Source organism: Lissotriton helveticus, chromosome 10 (assembly GCF_964261635.1).
Source record: "Lissotriton helveticus chromosome 10, aLisHel1.1, whole genome shotgun sequence".
Lineage (NCBI taxonomy): Eukaryota > Metazoa > Chordata > Amphibia > Caudata > Salamandridae > Lissotriton > Lissotriton helveticus.
Window position 1 is genome coordinate 816,477,313 of NC_136071.1, and position 18,384 is coordinate 816,495,696.

The following is an 18,384-nucleotide window of genomic DNA, read 5'->3' on the forward strand; positions in this document are numbered from 1 at the left end:
TTTGGTCATTTTCCCCTTTGATTTTTGCCACCTCTTGTGTCTCAATACTACCGAGACACAAGATGGCGGCCGCTGGGGACTGTTTCGAATATTTACAGACACCCGAGAACCAATCAGCTTCCCGTGCGCAAGTCGCGTGGCACGCCTGGAGCGCTCCCCGGTGCGCGTACCGGGGCGCGGCCATAGATATATACATTTTTTTGAACCTAAATTACTCAAAATCCCCTGGAGCACATATCTTGAGACATAGCAAAAGCACATCGGGCTACCAGTCCCTACAATTTTGCGAAGTTTGGTGAAAATCCATTCAGCTAAAAGTGCGACAGACCGCCCTATGGAAATTAACATGGGGAAAACACGTTTTGGGACCCCCCTTTTATCTCGCCCCCGCTTGACAAATCCCCCCCAAACTTTCAGGGAAGGACCGGAGCGCTGCGAGGCAAAGTTGCTAAAAAATTCAGGCCGATTCCTCAACCGGCGCCAAAGTTATTCTCAATAGAATGTTGCGATTTCCCTATGGAAATCAATCCTAACTATATATACCTACTGGCGACCGCCAGTAGGTTATATATATATATATATATATATATATATATATATATATATATATATATATATATATATATATATATATATATAAAACTTCTATGGCAAAATGAAACCCCTCATTTTGTTCCTTTTCAAATTAAATGTATTAAGTGTTACCACTTTATTCCACTCAAGATGACTTCAGGTGTGCCATACTTTTGTCATAAGTAAGACTGTTAGCGTTCTAGTTGTTCTTTAGAACACTCTGGGACATTCTGTCATTGGGCTATAGTTGGGCTACATCTGGCTGATATTTGGGCTACATTTGGTCTCTTTTGTCTCTGGTGGCCATCTTGGGAGACTGCATATCAGATTTTTTTAATGAAATATAAGAGGATTTGAGAAGTCACTCAAAATGTGCCCTCATTTTTCTTTCTTCAGCAGTAATTATAATTTCTATGGCAAAATGAACCCCCTCATTTTGTTCCTTTGCAAATTAAATGTTTTAAGTGTAAGCATGGGCGTAAAATCCGTTCCGCTCGCGGATTTTCCGGATTTTCGGTAAATTCGCAATCCGCGAAGTCTTGCGAACTTACCAAAAATTCGTAAATCTGTGCGAAGCGGATTTTTTTGCTTTGTCGCACTTGCCAACTAGAATACTATACAATTTCGCGGGAGTAAACACTTGCGAAAACGTAGATGCGGTGGGCAGCAACAATCTCGCAATTGCGAGATTGCAAAATTTTCAATTTCGCACAAGAAATCCACCAGCAGGCAGCATAAACCTTGAAAATTAAGATTTTTATCAGAATAACTCCTCAGGTTGACATTTGCCTGCACTTTCTTTTTGTAAAGTGTCCATTTTTTGGGGGGGGTGGGAGGAAGGAAGTGCCCCACAGTATCCAACTTCCTGTTCCTGTCCAGCAGGCTCCTCTCAGTGCTTTCTTCATGTGCTGGTCACTTTGATTTGGATCTTGACCTGGAAGCACTCAGCAGGTGCAAAAGTTCAATCTTATCATTAGTAACCATTCCCTGTAGTGCCTGGAAGGATTACTTTTTGTGGATGCTGCTGGATATTTGGATTTTTGCAAAACTGAAAGCACTCAGCAGGTGCAAAAGTTCAATCTTATCATTAGTAACCATTCCCTGTAGTGCTTCCTGAGGGGCCCCTTCAGAGTTCAGTTGCCTACTTGCAACTATTCTATGACCCTGCTCTGACCCTCACGGCAGGCTCAGAGAAAGCAATTACAGATAAGGAAGCAGGTTCCAGCCAAGAAGTTCAAATTCAGTAACACATTAATCAGCCCCTAATTCATTTATGTCAGTTGAGGCAGGGCAGGTGTGCTTTTCCACCCATAATCTACAGTGATGAACTAGAGGGTGGCATGGGTGAGCCAGAGGGTGGCATGGGTGAGCCAGAGGGTGACAGTGGTGAAACAGAGGGTGGCAGTGGTAAAACAGAGGGTGCTGTGATGAACCAGATGTAGAAACAACATGTTCGCGACCGTTGCTACCCGAAAAGTAAGTTCGCGTTTGCGAACTGGTACAAAATCCTCGCGAACTGGCAGAAATCCTTGCGAACACAAAAAAAAAATTCGCGAGAGTTCGCGGATTTTGCGGATTGCGAATCCGTAAATACACAATTTCGCGGATTGCCAATTCGCAAAATCCGCCCATGCTTATTTAAGTGTTAACACTTTATTCCAATCAAGATGACTTCAGGTGTGCCATACTTTTGTCATAAGTAAGACTGTTAGCGCTCTAGTTGTTCTTTAGAACACTCTGGGACATTCTGTCATTGGGCTATAGTTGGGCTACATCTGGCTGATATTTGGGCTACATTTGTTTTTTTTTGTCTCTGGTGGCCATCTTTGGGCTACATTGGGCTACATTGGGCTACATTGGGCTACATTGGGCTACATTTGGGCTCCAACATATATATAGCCCAATGTAGCCCAATATATATTTTTTCAAAGTTAATTTTTGTAAAAACCACTGGAGCTTATATCTTGAGACATAGCAAAGGCACATCAGGGTACCAGTCCCTACAATTTTGCCAAGTTTGGTTAAAATCCATTCAGCCGTTCAAGCTAAAAGTGCGACAGACCGCCCTATGGAAATTAACATGGGGAAAACACGTTTTGGGACCCCCCTTTTATCTCGCCCCGCTTGATGAATCCCCCCCAACCTTTCAGGGAAGGACCGGAGCGCCGCGAGGCAAAGTTGCTGAAAAATTCAGGCAGATTCCTCAACCGGCACCAAAGTTATTCCCAATAGAATGTTGCGATTTCCCTATGGAAATCAATCCTAACTATATATACCTACTGGCGACCTCCAGTAGGTAATATATATATATATATATATATAGGGTGGAGAAGGTGATATGCTGGAGGAGGTATATCGACGACCTCTTCCTTATTTGGAGGGGGTCGGAAGACTCAGCTTTGGATTACATTAGGATTCTGAACCAGAATGATCTTAACCTGCATTTCACCTGTACAATAAGCAAGAGTGAGGTTAATTATTTAGATCTCAGAGTTTTCGTTGATGCAGGCAAGATCCAGACCGCCCTCTTTAGAAAAGAGACGGCGGGTAACTCTGTCCTCCACGGACGCAGCAGCCACCCGCCCTCCCTGATTAAGAGTATCCCCTATGGGGAACTGTTGAGGATCAAGCGCAACAGTTCTCTGGAGAGAGATTACACAGAGGCCGCTCAACAAAGTGTGAAACGCTTTAAATCTCGCGGCTACTCTGTTTCTACCCTCCTTCAAGCTGAGAAAAAGGCAGAGAAAGTCAACAGAGATACCCTCCTACAAGTTAAGAAGCTAGGTAGCCCTAAAGAAGGAAGTGGCATCATTAGACTGATCACTAATTATTCAGTGGCAGCTAATAAGGTTAGAGCCATCATGGCTAAGAATTGGGGGATCTTAAAATCCGATAACGTAATCTGAAAAGATCTACAACAACACCCCATGATTACCTTTAGGAGATTAAGATCTTTAAAAGACACACTCGTCACTAGCCATCTACCGAAGGGCAGATCCAAAGGAGAACTGCAGTCGATGCATGGCTCGTACCCATGCGGGAAATGCAAAGCCTGCAGTAATAGTCAGAGGGTATTGAGCTATCAAGTGCCACACAGGGACTCAAAAGTTAAAATTAACAAGTTTATTACTTGTTCAACCACATTTGTGGTATACTGTCTCAAGTGCCCCTGCGAACGGATGTACGTAGGAAGCACCACAAAAGCAGTTAAGTTGAGAATCCTTGAGCACCAACGAGCCATTGCAAATAAGGATGAAAATTACCCAATGGCCCGGCATTTTGCTAGCCACCATGATAGCGACAGGACTAAACTCAGCTTTTTCAGCTTAGACTGCATCCCTCAAGACATTAGGGGTGGAGACTTGAAAAGGCGACTCAGACGTTTGGAGTCTCGATATATTATCGACCTCCAAACGAAGTCGCCAGGAGGACTCAATGCAGGGGAGGAGCTACTATCACACCTATGAACACTTCTACTTGTTTTTGAACCACGTCACTGTCTGTAGTAATATTCTTCGTACACTTAAAATAAGGCGTAGTTATCATTTGGTCTCATTAGAACAGCACCCCCCCACTCCACACCCCTTCTCTTTTAGTTAGGGTTTATGTTGTGTGGTTTTGTTAAATATTGGTATTTGAGTGTATGGCCATCCAGGCCTTAATTATTATCATAAACTGGGGATTGTGTTATTTCTACTGTAGACCGACAATACGATTTGATGAGGAAAGCAATGGAGATTTTCACTGTAGTAGTAATTTGTGTTTAACAGCCCATTCAGGGCGCAATCAGTTACCAACACGATAATAGTATATCTATGAATGTTCAGTTTATTTACTTTCATTGCTTATTAATGAAAATGTGAAATGTATATTGTAAATAGCGCGATTTCATCGTTACAAGATGGCGCTTTCATTTGACCCTTTGAACCTTTTTTTGTTTCAATGAATTTTGCCTTATCTAATGCTGCACTGCCGACGCCAGCTGACACTGACGAAGGCAAGTGCTGAAACGCGTCTGATCCTATTCTTTTTGCGCTAAATAAACCGGACTGGTTTATACCTGCTGCGAGTGCCGTCTTGTTGCTTTCTGCTGCCGGTTCCCGGTAGCAGAGTTGCGGAGCTCTAAATATATATATATATATATATATATATATATGTATATATATATATATATATATATATATTCCAGCTCCGAAGTACCCAACGTACAAAGGAGCACCCGGACCTCAGCTGCACACAAGGAGCCTTGAATAGTAAGCACGCCCCCAGCACAACGATATCCTTTGACTGTTCAAACTGCCCTGGATGCCTGACGCGTTTCGAAGTGTCCCCACTTCTCTTCAGAGGCTTTGGCAGTTATGAAGGAGCGCTTGAGGCACCACACCCCTTCTTGCTTAGATGCACGCCCTGGATGGGACTTATGGGACTTGTAGTGCCTCACGTCGCGCTAATGTTCAGTTGGTAACTTTTCAAGCCCACAGATGGGCCTCGCTGTGTGGAATTCGTGCAAAATCCATATGCTGCTGTCCCATGTTCTCGGCCCGTAGTCAAGACCGCATGGCCCCTGGTTCTTTCAGGGTGGTGCTCCTTTGTACGTTGGGTACTTCGGAGCTGGAATATATATATATATACATATATATAACATTTCTATGGCAAAATGAAACCACCTCATTTTGTTCCTTTTCAAATTAAATGTATTAAGTGTTACCACTTTATTCCAATCAAGATGACTTCAGGTGTGCCATACTTTTGTCATAAGTAAGACTGTTAGCGTTCTAGTTGTTCTTTAGAACACTCTGGGACATTCTGTCATTGGGCTATAGTTGGGCTACATCTGGCTGATATTTGGGCTACATTTGGGCTCTTTTGTCTCTGGTGGCTATCTTGGGAGACTGCATATCAGAATTTTTTTAATGAAATATAAGAGCATTTGAGAAGTCACTCAAAATGTACCCTAATTTTTCTTTCTTCAGCACTAATCATAATTTCTATGGCAAAATGAACCCCCTCATTTTGTTCCTTTGCAAATTAAATGTTTTAAGTGTTAACACTTTATTCCAATCAAGATGACTTCAGGTGTGCCATACTTTTGTCATAAGTAAGACTGTTAGCGCTCTAGTTGTTCTTTAGAACACTCTGGGACATTCTGTCATTGGGCTATAGTTGGGCCACATCTGGCTGATATTTGGGCTACATTTGGTTTTTTTTGTCTCTGGTGGCCATCTTTGGGCTACATTGGGCTACATTGGGCTACATTGGGCTACATTGGCTACATTTGGGCTCCAACATATATATAGCCCAATGTAGCCCAATATATATATGTTTTCAAAGTTAATTTTCGTAAAAACCACTGGAGCTTATATCTTGAGACATAGCAAAGGCACATCGGGGTACCAGTCCCTACAATTTTGCCAGGTTTGGTGAAAATCCATTCAGCTGTTCGAGCTAAAAGTGCGACAGACAGCCCTATGGAAATTAACATGGGGAAAACACGTTTTGGGACCCCCCTTTTATCTCGGCCCCCGCTTGACGAATCCCCCCTAAACTTTCAGGGAAGGACCGGAGCGCCGCGAGGCAAAGTTGCTGCACAATTCAGGCCGATTCCTCAACCGGCGCCAAAGTTATTCTCAATAGAATGTTGTGATTTCCCTATGGAAATCAATCCTAACTATATATACCTACTGGCGACCGCCAGTAGGTAATATATATATATATATTATATGTGATCAAGGCTTTGGCCGAAACGCGTCGTAGCAAACTGGTGTTTGGGTTCACAATAAATATTTAAACACCAAGAATTGGGTCTCGCATCATCCTTTGGCAGCACATGCTGAGCTGAGTCAAGCTGAGGACGACATACACCATATATATATATATATATATATATATATATATAGCCACAGTTCGCTGCCCTTTGGTTATTTGCGGGTAGAAGAGAAAGAGGAATTAAAAGACTGTTTGGTGCTTTGCGTTTTGGACATTATACGTGAGGCTCGACACATAGGTGCTACACTTCATTATTCCGACATCTAAGATGGCGATGGCAGCTGACATATTTAGAGACCGAGAGCAAGCAGCGGATGCTTTCTTTTTGAATTTACCGGCTATTCCAAATGGAGCCAAAACTAAAGGAAAGGTGATTGAATCTGATGATGTAACAATAAAACTCAAAAAATTAGAAAAATTGCTCCGTACGGAGCTTACTAAGTGGTGGGAAAAGAAGAGTTTGGAGAAATACAAGGAAGCGGGGAGAGTGCCCCGAGGTTTAAGGGTACTGATAGCTCCTTCCTTCAAAAATCCCAACCCCCTGATGTTGAAGGAGTGGGCCAATAACAATTTAGAGGCCTCAATGAACATGGTGTGTTTATTGATTAAGTATGCTGAGATCGACAGAGTAGAGCTATTGGCCCAAATTGAAGCGCTTAACTTGGAACTTGATGCCATGGAGTAACAAGAAGTAATCCTCAAAGAGCGGGAAGAGATAAAGAAACGCCTGGATAAACACGAAAGCGTCATTAAAACACGTAAAGCCTTCAAATTTGCGAGGGATAAATCTGACTATGAAAATGGAAGAATATTTACCTTTTCAAGGAAATTTGAGTCAGCCAAAAAACAAGCTTTAACCAACACGGTGTCCGAAAACTTAACACCAGCTACTATTGCCCCTGCTCTATCAGACACTGATCTAAGTTCTGTGTATAGCAGTACTGGCTCTGAAGATGAAAACAGTGTCCAACAAACTGCCGTCAGTAGTTTCACTCCATCAGAGGAACTGGTTTTTATGGTGGAAGACAGACGCAACACTTTGCGTTCGAGGGGCACACAGCAACAACAAGTGAAAGGCGCCACAGGCGCAACAAATGCCGCAAAGAGAGGAGGAAACGCTGGCGGTTTCATGAAAAAGAAAAGAGTGAAGGGGAATCCGCAATGAATGAAATAAAGGTTACTGGTTTCCCTCCCACCACCATTACGAATGAATCACCAAGTAATGATGAATCTATAACTAAAAATAATGAAAAAAATGATAAAAGCAATGGAAAAGACAATGAAGAAAAATTGAATAAAGACAAAAATGTCAGCAAAAATATTGAGAACACTGTGATCAATCTAACAGACCTTGACCTTAATAAAGCGGAAATCCAATCTTGTCCTTGGGTCTCTCTTTCTGCCCCAAAAACAGCTTCAAATATGTGCAGACGAGGATTGATGTTTTCAAGTTTATTCGGAAACTGAAACTCTTGAAATTTCAACTTTGAACAAAAAAAGTGATCAGGCAACCAAGATCCTACAAGACTCTCAACCAAGTAGGGCGTTCGCGATATCTGATACCACGGCGCTTAAAACTGCACACTCTCTTCTAACTTTGGAGGAGGAGGTTGTTGATAATACTCGAGTAGTGCTGAAATCTATGGGTATCTCGAGTGGCAGTGCGGCGAAAAGTCCTTTTTGTCCTAGATCATCGTTTGTCCCCGTTATGCCCAGGGACGCTATTGACATTTTTAGTGACCGAATGATTGAGGAATTGAAGAAGCTGAATTTTGATCTGGCAAAAAATCAGAAACGTAGGAGCTACAAGGACAAGCAGTATTCTAACCTAATGCGGAAAATCAAGAATCATGGAAATATTATAGTAAACAAAGCCGATAAAGGTGGAAACGTTGTTCTATGGCCACGAGATGTATACATTGCAGAGGCTGAGAGGCAGCTTAATGGTCCTCTTTGCTATAGGAAGGCCTCTTTTAATGAACTTAATAAAGTGAAACAGTTAATCCACACTAACTTGTCTCAGTGGAAGAGAGAAGGCCTAATCAGCAAAAAGGAGTTTGAATTTTTAAAGATGGATCATCCCATCACTCCCACCCTTTACTTGCTGCCCAAGATCCACAAAGGCACTTTTCCTATACCTGGGCGACCGATTATTTCAGCCCAAAATGGACTATTGGAGGCAATATCCAAATATGTGGATTTTTTTCTTCATGGTTTTATGGAGGCCCTTCCGACCTACATAAGAGACACCAGTGACTTCTTGAATAAGTTGAATGGGATCATGTGGAAACCTGAATATCGGTTTCTGGTAATGGACATTTCGTCTCTTTATACATCTATCAATCACAGTGATGGCCTTGGAGCGATTGAATATTTCTTGAGTGAAAGAGACATCAAATTCTATGAACATAGCAAAATGCTGGATAAAATGATTGATTTGTGTCTAAATAACAATTATTTTTTATTCAACAATGAGGTATACCAGCAACTGCGGGGTGTGGCCATGGGGACATGCTTCTTCCCTAGTTACGCGTGTTTACACGTGGGCTGGTGGGAGAAGCATGTTCTGGGTCAGCCCCGTGGTTGTTTGACTGGTACAGAGACAGGAATTGTCAATATGTGGCATTTCATAGACGATGTTTTTATTATCTGGCAGGGCTGTGAAGCTTCGGCTGAAAATTTTGTCAAAGAAATGAATAGCAATGCCTTGAATTTAGAATTCACAGCTACTATAAGTAATTTTAAAGTTGATTTTCTTGATGTTGAAGTGTATATTTTCAATAACAAAATCATGACTGAAATGCACAGAAAGGTCACGGCAGGTAATTCCATTTTACATGCTCAGAGTAACCATCCTCGCCATCTTATTAAAAGTATTCCTTATGGAGAATTTTTAAGAATTCAAAGAATTTGCAACAACGAGGTCGATTTGAATATCTGTCTGGAGAATTCATTTCAAAGATTTTTAGTTAGGGGTTATGACAAAAATGAACTTGTAAAATCTCTGAAAGAAGTGATGACCAAAACCCCGACAGCCCCTATAGATTCTGCGGTTTCTACTATTATACCAGCAGAAATAAAAGAAAGTGGGGCCGATAAATCTAAAATTAGACTCATCACTAACTTTAACTGCCAGGAACGCAAAATTAGACAGATTGTGAAATCTAACTGGCCAATCCTCATGACAGACATTACACTAGCACCCCTGTTGGAAGATTATCCGGCAATACCTTTTCGAAGAGCTCCTTCGATGAGGGATGTGTTAGTCAAATCTAGCCCTGAAGTTACTATTAAATCTAATTGGCTATCCAATAGAACTGGTTTTTTTTAAATGCAGCTCTTGCAGGGCATGCAAATTCGGAGTTAACACCAAAGAGTACCAAGAGGCTTTCTCTGAGATTATTAGCAAGATTAACAATCACTACACTTGCAAAACTGACCATGCAGTTTAAGTCTTACAATGTACTTGCAATTTACAGTACGTTGGAAGTACGAAATTGCAAGTGTATAATCGAATTTTACAGCACTTACGGGCAATAGTCAACTCCGATGCCAGTTATCCAGTAGCGCATCATTTCAAATTAGTTCATAAGAACAACTTGAACGATTTGAAATATTTTGTTATTGACGCCGTCCCCATCTCTAAGAGGGGAGGGGATAGAGAAAAAAGACTGAGACAACTGGAGAGCCATTATATAGTACTGCTTAATAGTAAAATCCCGAATGGCCTCAACATGGGTGAGGACCTTCATAATTTTTTTGTAATCATATTTGAATATTAACTTTGGAAACTCCCTCTTTTTTTATAATCCTTTCAGTTTTGGATTAATTGTGAAGGTCTAGAATGATGAACCTCCTCATAGTTGCAACCAATATTAATTAGCTTTTAGATTCTGGCTCTTAACTTCATTTTTTTTTTAACGCAAAATTTGAAATTTGGTTTTACCGATTTTATGGTTTTACCGAGTTTTTGTGCATTGAGGATAATATTGACTTTCGCAAGAGGTTATTATTGATCCAATATGAAATGGTTAAATGGTGTTTTCCAGAAATAAGCTATTAAGTATATGTGATCAATGGAATTATTTAATATCTCTGCGGAAGTATATTTTATGTAATTGATCTGCCTGCTAGGTTCTGTTATTGAGTATCTCTGTTTGCACTGTATCTGATAAATTGTTTTGCTGCCATTTGTATAATATATGAATTAGCTGGTTTTAAATTACTTTGCACTTTATAGCACTTGCCACTTTGCACATTATACACTTGCTGCTATTACCGATTACTTTCTTGGTAAATCTGCTCTCTAAACACTTTATGAGTATGCACAAATCTTTAATTTTTTAGAAACTCTTACACATTGTGTGGGTCTTTTTTTAAATATTGTATATAACAGCTGACTATCGCCTCCTTTTTTAAAGCCTCTTTGATTACATATTATACCACATGGTTTTCGTAGGGCACTTGCCCTCTATTTTTGTAACTGTTATAAATGTTGAAATGTTTCTGAAATAGTAGTAAGATTCATTGCCATAATTACAATCTTTTATCATTTTAAGAGAGTATTTTTTGGTTAAGCATTTATGTTAGAAAACAGACTGTGGTTAAAGAAATAAGTATGTTCTAATTTTCTATGAGGGTTAGTAGGAGGAGCTACGATAGATGTGCACAGTATTTAAATCACCCAAGTCTCTGGGTATGTCATGTGATCAAGTCCGGGTTCCCCGGACGAAACGCGTCATGCTGCTGCCCATTTTGGAATAAAGCATTTTTTTTCATCCCTCCATTGCTGTGGTCTGTACCTGTTAGTGCTGGTATTCGTTTGGATCCGTGTACTGCAGGACTGTGGATTCCAGATAAATATATATATATATATATATATATATATATATATATATATATACATATCCATCATATCCAGGAATCCAATTCGGAATGGCCACACGGAAGCTGGTAAAAACACTCCTTTATTTGCAGCATGCCAGTGAAAGACAGTCAAAGAAACACTTCTATTCGTGCATTAGCCAGACGCGTTTCGAGAGTAAAGGCTCTCTTCTTCAGTGGCTTTGTGAAAAATGAGGTTGCTGCATGCGATAGTCTTAATCTACAACACCCGCCCCTCCCTGGGCGTGGCCCCACTTGGCCTCCTGGGTGTTGTAGTGTAATAAGTAAATAAAGTCCAAGTGGATGTGCACCTTATCTGTGATAAACAAAATATATATATATATATATATATATTTCCTCGAATCTTCTGCTTCCCACCTTGAATACAGAAGTCACGGCACCATAGCAGCAGTAAGTTTCAATTATTTATTCTTTTATAACACCATGTGCATTAGCAACAGGACGGCCTACGCGTTTCAACTATACTTAGTCTTCAACTGGACCATAGAGTCCTATGTGTCTAGACAATTTAAACTGTGCTCTGTGTGAGTCCCCTCATCAGTTTCCATACATTTTTAAAAACAACTAGACTTCCAATCTTGAGCATATTTACAAGGCACATTGTAGATGCCATTTTACACTGAATTTTCAATTCCAACATTACAGTTTTATAGTAAAGTACTGTTAAATGATTTATGTGGAAGAAAAAGAGGAACGGTTTGAAGTGCAGATATGTGAGAAAAAATGAGAAAATATGAGTTATCCAAGTTTTTCCATTATTCCTGTTAAGGTGCGTAAAGTTCATTTCTAGAATTCTGTGTATTTTGCAACCCTCTATACAATAATACATATATACATTTTACATTTATCTATTTCAAATTCATGTGATGTACATATCTGTATTATACATACCCACAAAAAGACGAGAGATTTGATTAAATCATCCAATTAACTGGTCTATGGCAACTGAAGTCTAATTTCTCATTGTGTATACGATTGCTCATATCTCAAATTGTTTTACAAAATAAACATTGTTATTGTTGCTTCTTCTAGTAAAGTACAGTTTTAAAAGAGTGCTGATATGTATAAAACAATGTACATATTAAAGATATATATAAGTCATATATCACATTTATGCTTCAGTCCATGCCAAGACCAATGATATAAAAACGGGGGATTCATTCATCTAATTGTGAGATAGCAACTACCAGAGTTCATATGAATTACAGGTTTTTGTTATGATTGGCACAATAATGGAAAACAACGACCAAAGGGTAAAATATTAAAAAATGAAAAAGTTCAAAGATGAAAGACTCAAGGGAAGAAAAGAAGAGGAAGGAAGGAAATGGTAAATATTCAAATGGACTAATTCAATCCAGTCCTGATCTGTGGTGGCCAGAGTCTACGTGGCTGAACAAAATCAAATGCATCCTGAACTTTTTCTCAGGGAAAATTTGTTATATCCTTTTTCTAAAGTTCAACCATAGCTTTGATTTCAGTGTCTTGCCACATTCATTCTTGTTACTTTTTGAGAACATTTCCATCCGTGTATTCAGTTACAATGAAGGCTCTTCACTCTTCTCAGTCCCTCTTATCATTTCTTTTTATCCAAGTTTTTAGTCATTTTTTTGTTTATATATATTCACATTATTATTGCACTTCTCCTGGGCTTCCTTGTTGGTGAGATTTTTTCTGTTTTACTTTGCATTCTAGAGACATGGGAGAGAGGGATAAGTCCATATGTTGTACATTGCATTCGATCTAATTGGCTTGCCAATTTTTCTTAGCATGAACTGTGCAGATTGCTTGTTCTGTTATTGGTCCAAGTGTACATATAACTCTGCATTCAAGTTGTGACCATGTGGGTATTCAGTTCCCATCCCTAGAATCATCCTGCTTTCCATCTTTCTTAGTTTTAAAGTGCGGTCTCCTCCTCTTTCGGATATCTTGGCAAGTTTCAACCCCGAATATGTTAATTTGGTGCAATCCCCTTTGTGGTGTTCATTGAAGTGTTTTGCCATGGAGTAATTCGAATCATTATTCTTTATTGCACGCCGATGTTGGAGGATTTGCAATTTTAGTTTGTTAATGGTGCTCCCGATGTATTCTTTTCCACATGGGCATCCTAGTCTATAAATTACAAACTTTGATTCACAGGTGATGTGGTCTGAGATCTTTTCAATTTTCCCATTTAGCAAAGTATATTCCTTGATGTTCTTACGATTTTCACAAGCTTTGCACATTTCCAAAAACCTGGTGTGCTCAACCACGGTATTCTTTCCTTCTCTGGTTGCTTTTTCTCAAAGTGGCTTTGTGTCAAAATGTCTCTGAGGGACGATGTCTTCCTGTAAGTAATGCTCGGATAGGGAGTTAAATGTTCCCTGAGGGTTTCGTCTAATAGGAGAATATCCCAATTCTTATTTATGATCTTCTTCAAATTTTGACTCTGGTTGTCAAAGTCCATAATGAGACGTGTTACATTTTCAGATTTTTCCATCTGTGAGTCTTTCATGATCTCTTGAGATTCCATTGTTCGTTTGTGTTCTTTCCGTGAGATCAAGAGATCTGATCTATTTTTCAGGTGCATCCAGGTTTTTGCTGTTGTCAGAACTTCTAGTGGGTATCCTCTGGATAGGAATCGGCTGAACATTCTCTCTATTTCTGCATCCAGGTCTTCTTTTTCGGAGCAGTTCCTTTTCACTCTTAGCATCTCTCCATACGATATGCTCCATTTTAGGTTTGAAGGATGACCACTGTATGCATGGAGGATGCTGTTGCAGGATGTGGGTTTACGGTATATCTTAGTGCATAATTTGTTGTCCCGTATGCTCACTTCTACATCCAAGTAGATTACACAGGTGTTACTAATAGTTGATGTGAAGTCTAGATTGTACCGGTTATTCTCCAGAGAGTCTATGAATGTCTGTAGTTATGCCAGCATATTTTGTAACTTCCCATGCGGGACTGAGGCGTGTCTGACCGATGCCGTTCTTTCAGCGGGAGTCCCAGAGTATTTTACATAGTAACTGTTTTGAAGCTTTACCCACCACTTGGGGTCATATGCATTCTGAGCACATTGTGTTTGCATGCCTAGACTGCAGTATTCCTGTGAGTCCCAACCGTACACAGCGCTGGCGTCTCAGAGTATTTACCTTAGTAACTGCATTGACGCATACCCCAAGACGAGGGGATTAACGCATTCTGAGCACAACGTGTCTTACATCTCGAAATTGTAGTACACCCAGCGAGTTCACACTGTACACAGCGCTGGTGCATTCACACATTTAGACTTTTGCAGTCTCCTTAGTTGGCTCGGTTTCCAGTGCAGGATTTACCCTGGGTGCTCGATAGGTGTCAGATATTCCCCGTGACTCCCACCCTAATATTCAGGTTTCCATTTGGTTTACCATCACTTGGTCAAACCATTTGATATGCCCTGACCCTTTGTGCATGCCCCACTGCACGGCTCTCCTTAGCTTACAGCACACATCACTCATGCACATTGAGCAGTCACTTGTTGTACATATACTTCATAGTGGTACTCTTACCCCTCAGAGGGCCTACGCTAATGGGCAGGAGACAGGCTGTCTTGCATGCCACACACGAATGCTTATCCATTTACATGTTTGTGTACATTTATTTATTATTTGTTGAGAACAATCATGTATTAGCATGATGCAGATACCCACATTTTGGTGCTCTCTTGCTGCATACCTTTTATGAATTTTCCTTTGACATTTTGCTTTCATATCAGATGTATTGTGATAGAACATATATTTTCCGCAATGAGGGTTGACAATATGATTTATGCCACATTCCAAGATGTCAGCCGTTTACTCTGCCTGATTCTTTGTTGTCCTATGTTTTTGTCCAAGACTTGCCCAAAACTTTATCAGTATGTTTGTTGCATGCACTTACTTACATGAACAAGGCTTCCTGTAAGTCAAAACATGTAGTAGGTGAAATAAATACCCTTGAATCTTGGATTTTCTGGCGAATTCTTGGCGGCTGAAAGCGTACTGATTTGGAACTTTGTTTTGGAAATATTGTATTACTGGCGTGCTCGGCCGGTGTGTATGCCACCTCCCATGGAGCCACCAGTTGACCACGACGGAGCATTCTTTGGAAAAAAAAAAATATATATATATACAACGGATACCACGGGGGCTGCGCATAATGCTGGCCCCCAGCTATGAGAATCCTGACCCCAATATGCTTTCGGAATGGATGGAGGTAAATTTGGATTCATCAAGGAGATTAGTTGTGCTCCTGGGCAAGTATGCAGAAAGCGATAGAGAAAAACTCCAAAAAGAGATTGATTTCCTGAATGTTGAAATTGACAAGGTGGAGACAACACGAACAATTATAAAGTACAGGGAGGATATGTTGGCACGTTTGTCTCAGGAAGAGGACATCATAAAGAAACGAAAAAGTTTCAAGTTCCAGAGATAAAAACTGGATTACGAACACGGCCAAATCTTTACCTTCTCCAAAAAATATGACAGTGTTAAGGCTAATAAGAAACAAATGCAACCCCCATTCACAGCCCTTCCCACGCAGCCAAATGAAATGTCAGCCGCAGCATCGGCGTCTGCGTCGGACCTAAGTTCTGCAGTGGACAGTGGCTCTGATAATGAAACCACTAGAATTCAAAGGATGGGGTTTCATAAATACACCTTGGCACAAGAAGTGGACTGTTTACGACAAGACAGGCATCAAACATTACGTCCACGTGCGCAGGGTGTTCAAAAAAACTCACAAGAAACCGTAAAAGATGAGAACGCAGGCAATGCTGCAAACAGCGCAGCAAAAAAGCAGTACATCAAGAAGACGAAAAAACAATGGAATCGTTAAGCAGCACATTGAGGCAGTCTGAGGATGCACAAACTGTTAGCAACTTAACGGATGTCCCATTATCAGAGAGTGAGATCTCAATTTTATCCCTGGGCATATCATTCAGTCCCAGATGTGATTTCAAGTATGCGGACTGCCGTATAAACGTATATAAGTTTGTGCGGAAGATCAAATTGAAAATATTTATTCTCCTGCAAGGAACAGGAAAACAAAAACAAGCTTTGGTACTGACAAGATCGATGTTTTTCATGAGAAAGTGAAACAGGAACTTAAAAGTCTATACAAAAAACAAAATGATTTAAAAAAACGGTACACAGCCAAGGATGGTGCCTATTTTAAGTTGATGAAAAAACTACGTCTTAACATCAATGTGATAGTACGCTAATCCGATAAGGGTGGCAACATCGTCCTATGGCCTCGAAGCATGTACATGACGGGGGCAACCAGCCAACTAAGTGACAAAGAGTGCTAAAGGCAGAGAGATATAGGGACAGTAAAAACGTCTTGGGAACAGTTTTACTCCAGCCTAATAGCATGAAAAAGTACTGGTTTACTGTCAAATGATGAGTTCCGCTTTCTCAAGAACGACCGCCCGGTGATGCCTGTGGTGTATTTAATACCCAAGATTCATAAGAACAAAGAAAATCCACCAGGCAAGCCCATAATTTCGGCATGTGGTAGTATAATGGAAAACGCGAGCAAGTATGTAGATTATTTCCTTCAGGAACATGTGCGAACTTTACCTTCCTTTATTTTGGACACAGGGGACTTGCTGCGAAAATTAGAGAGTGTGGTTTGGCAAGATTATTTTATGCTCATATCGTTAGACGGCTCTTCATTGTATACCAGCATCCATCATAGAGATGGTTTAAAAGCAGTAGAATTTTTTTTAAGGAGACGTACGATATGCTACTCTGAGCATAACAAAATGTTGATGGCAATCATCACTATGTGCCTAGATAATAATTTTTTTGTTTTCAAAACAGGTGTACCAACAAATCAGGGGCGTGGCGATGGGGGCCTGCTTCTCCCCTAGCTATGTTTGTTTGCATATGGGGCTATGGGAGAGGCAGGTCCTCATGGCGGCATGTAATGTGACCGTGAACAATCAGATAATACGTTGGTATCGGTACATTGATGATTTATTAATCATTTGGAAGGGAACTGAGAGCGAGGCCCAGGTCTAAATTGGTTCTTTGAACATCAACAACCTTAACTTAAAATTTACCAGCCACATCAGCAATTCCTCTGTTTTCTTTCTTGATGTTGAGATTTTTATCTCTGATAACCAGTTAAATACTAAGCTGCATAGAAAAAGTACAGCTGGAAATTCCTTGTTACATGCTGATGGTAATCATCCAGCACATCTAATCCACAGCATCCCCTATGGGGAGATGTTGCGGATTAGAAGGGTTTGCAGCCTGGATATAGACTGTTTTAAAGCTCAATCCGAATGTCGTTCCAGATTCATTGAGAGGGGGTACAGTCCTGATGTGATTGACAAAGCCACAATCAGAGCTAATGCGCAGAGCAGAGCTCAGGCATTAGTTGACAGGAGCACATGTAGTAACATTCCTAAAACAGAGCAACCATTGCAGCTTATTCTAACATATAGCAATCAACAACATGCTATTAGAAAAATCATCAACAAAAATTGGGCTCTTATTAGGAATGACCCTACACCGGGGGAAAGACTTACTCGCTCGCCAAATCTAACTTTCAGGAAGGCCAGTTCTATGAGCAACACGCTGGTCTCCAGTAGTCCAGAGGTTAACATAGCTTCATCATGGATTATGGGCAGTAAGAGTTTCATTAAATGTGCTTCCTGCAAGGCATGTAAGCATGGCATAAACAAAACAGAGTTTTATACTCCTTTTAAAAACAGGCCTACTAAGATCGACAAAAAATTGACCTGCAAGACGGAGTTTGCGGTGTATGTGCTGGAGTGTCCCTGTGGCCTGCGGTACGTGGGAAGTACTAGGTAACAGGTCCAGAAGCGGATACTCCAGCACATACGCGCAATCATTAATAGAGATAAGTCATTATTATTATTATTATAGGGGCTTATAGAGCGCCTGGTGACGTCTCTCGACGTGTCCCCGCGCTATGGAGAAGAGTGTTGCTTAGATGGAGTGAAGCATCAGACAGTTTAGGTGGTGAAAAGATATGTTTTTAGATGTTTCCTAAAGGATGTTTCACTTTTTTCCTGTCTGATATTCATAGGAAGGGTATTCCACTCCTTAGCTGCGAGAATGCGGAAAGATCTGCCTCCAAGTCTGGCTTTTTTTGGGCGCATTATCTTGAGCA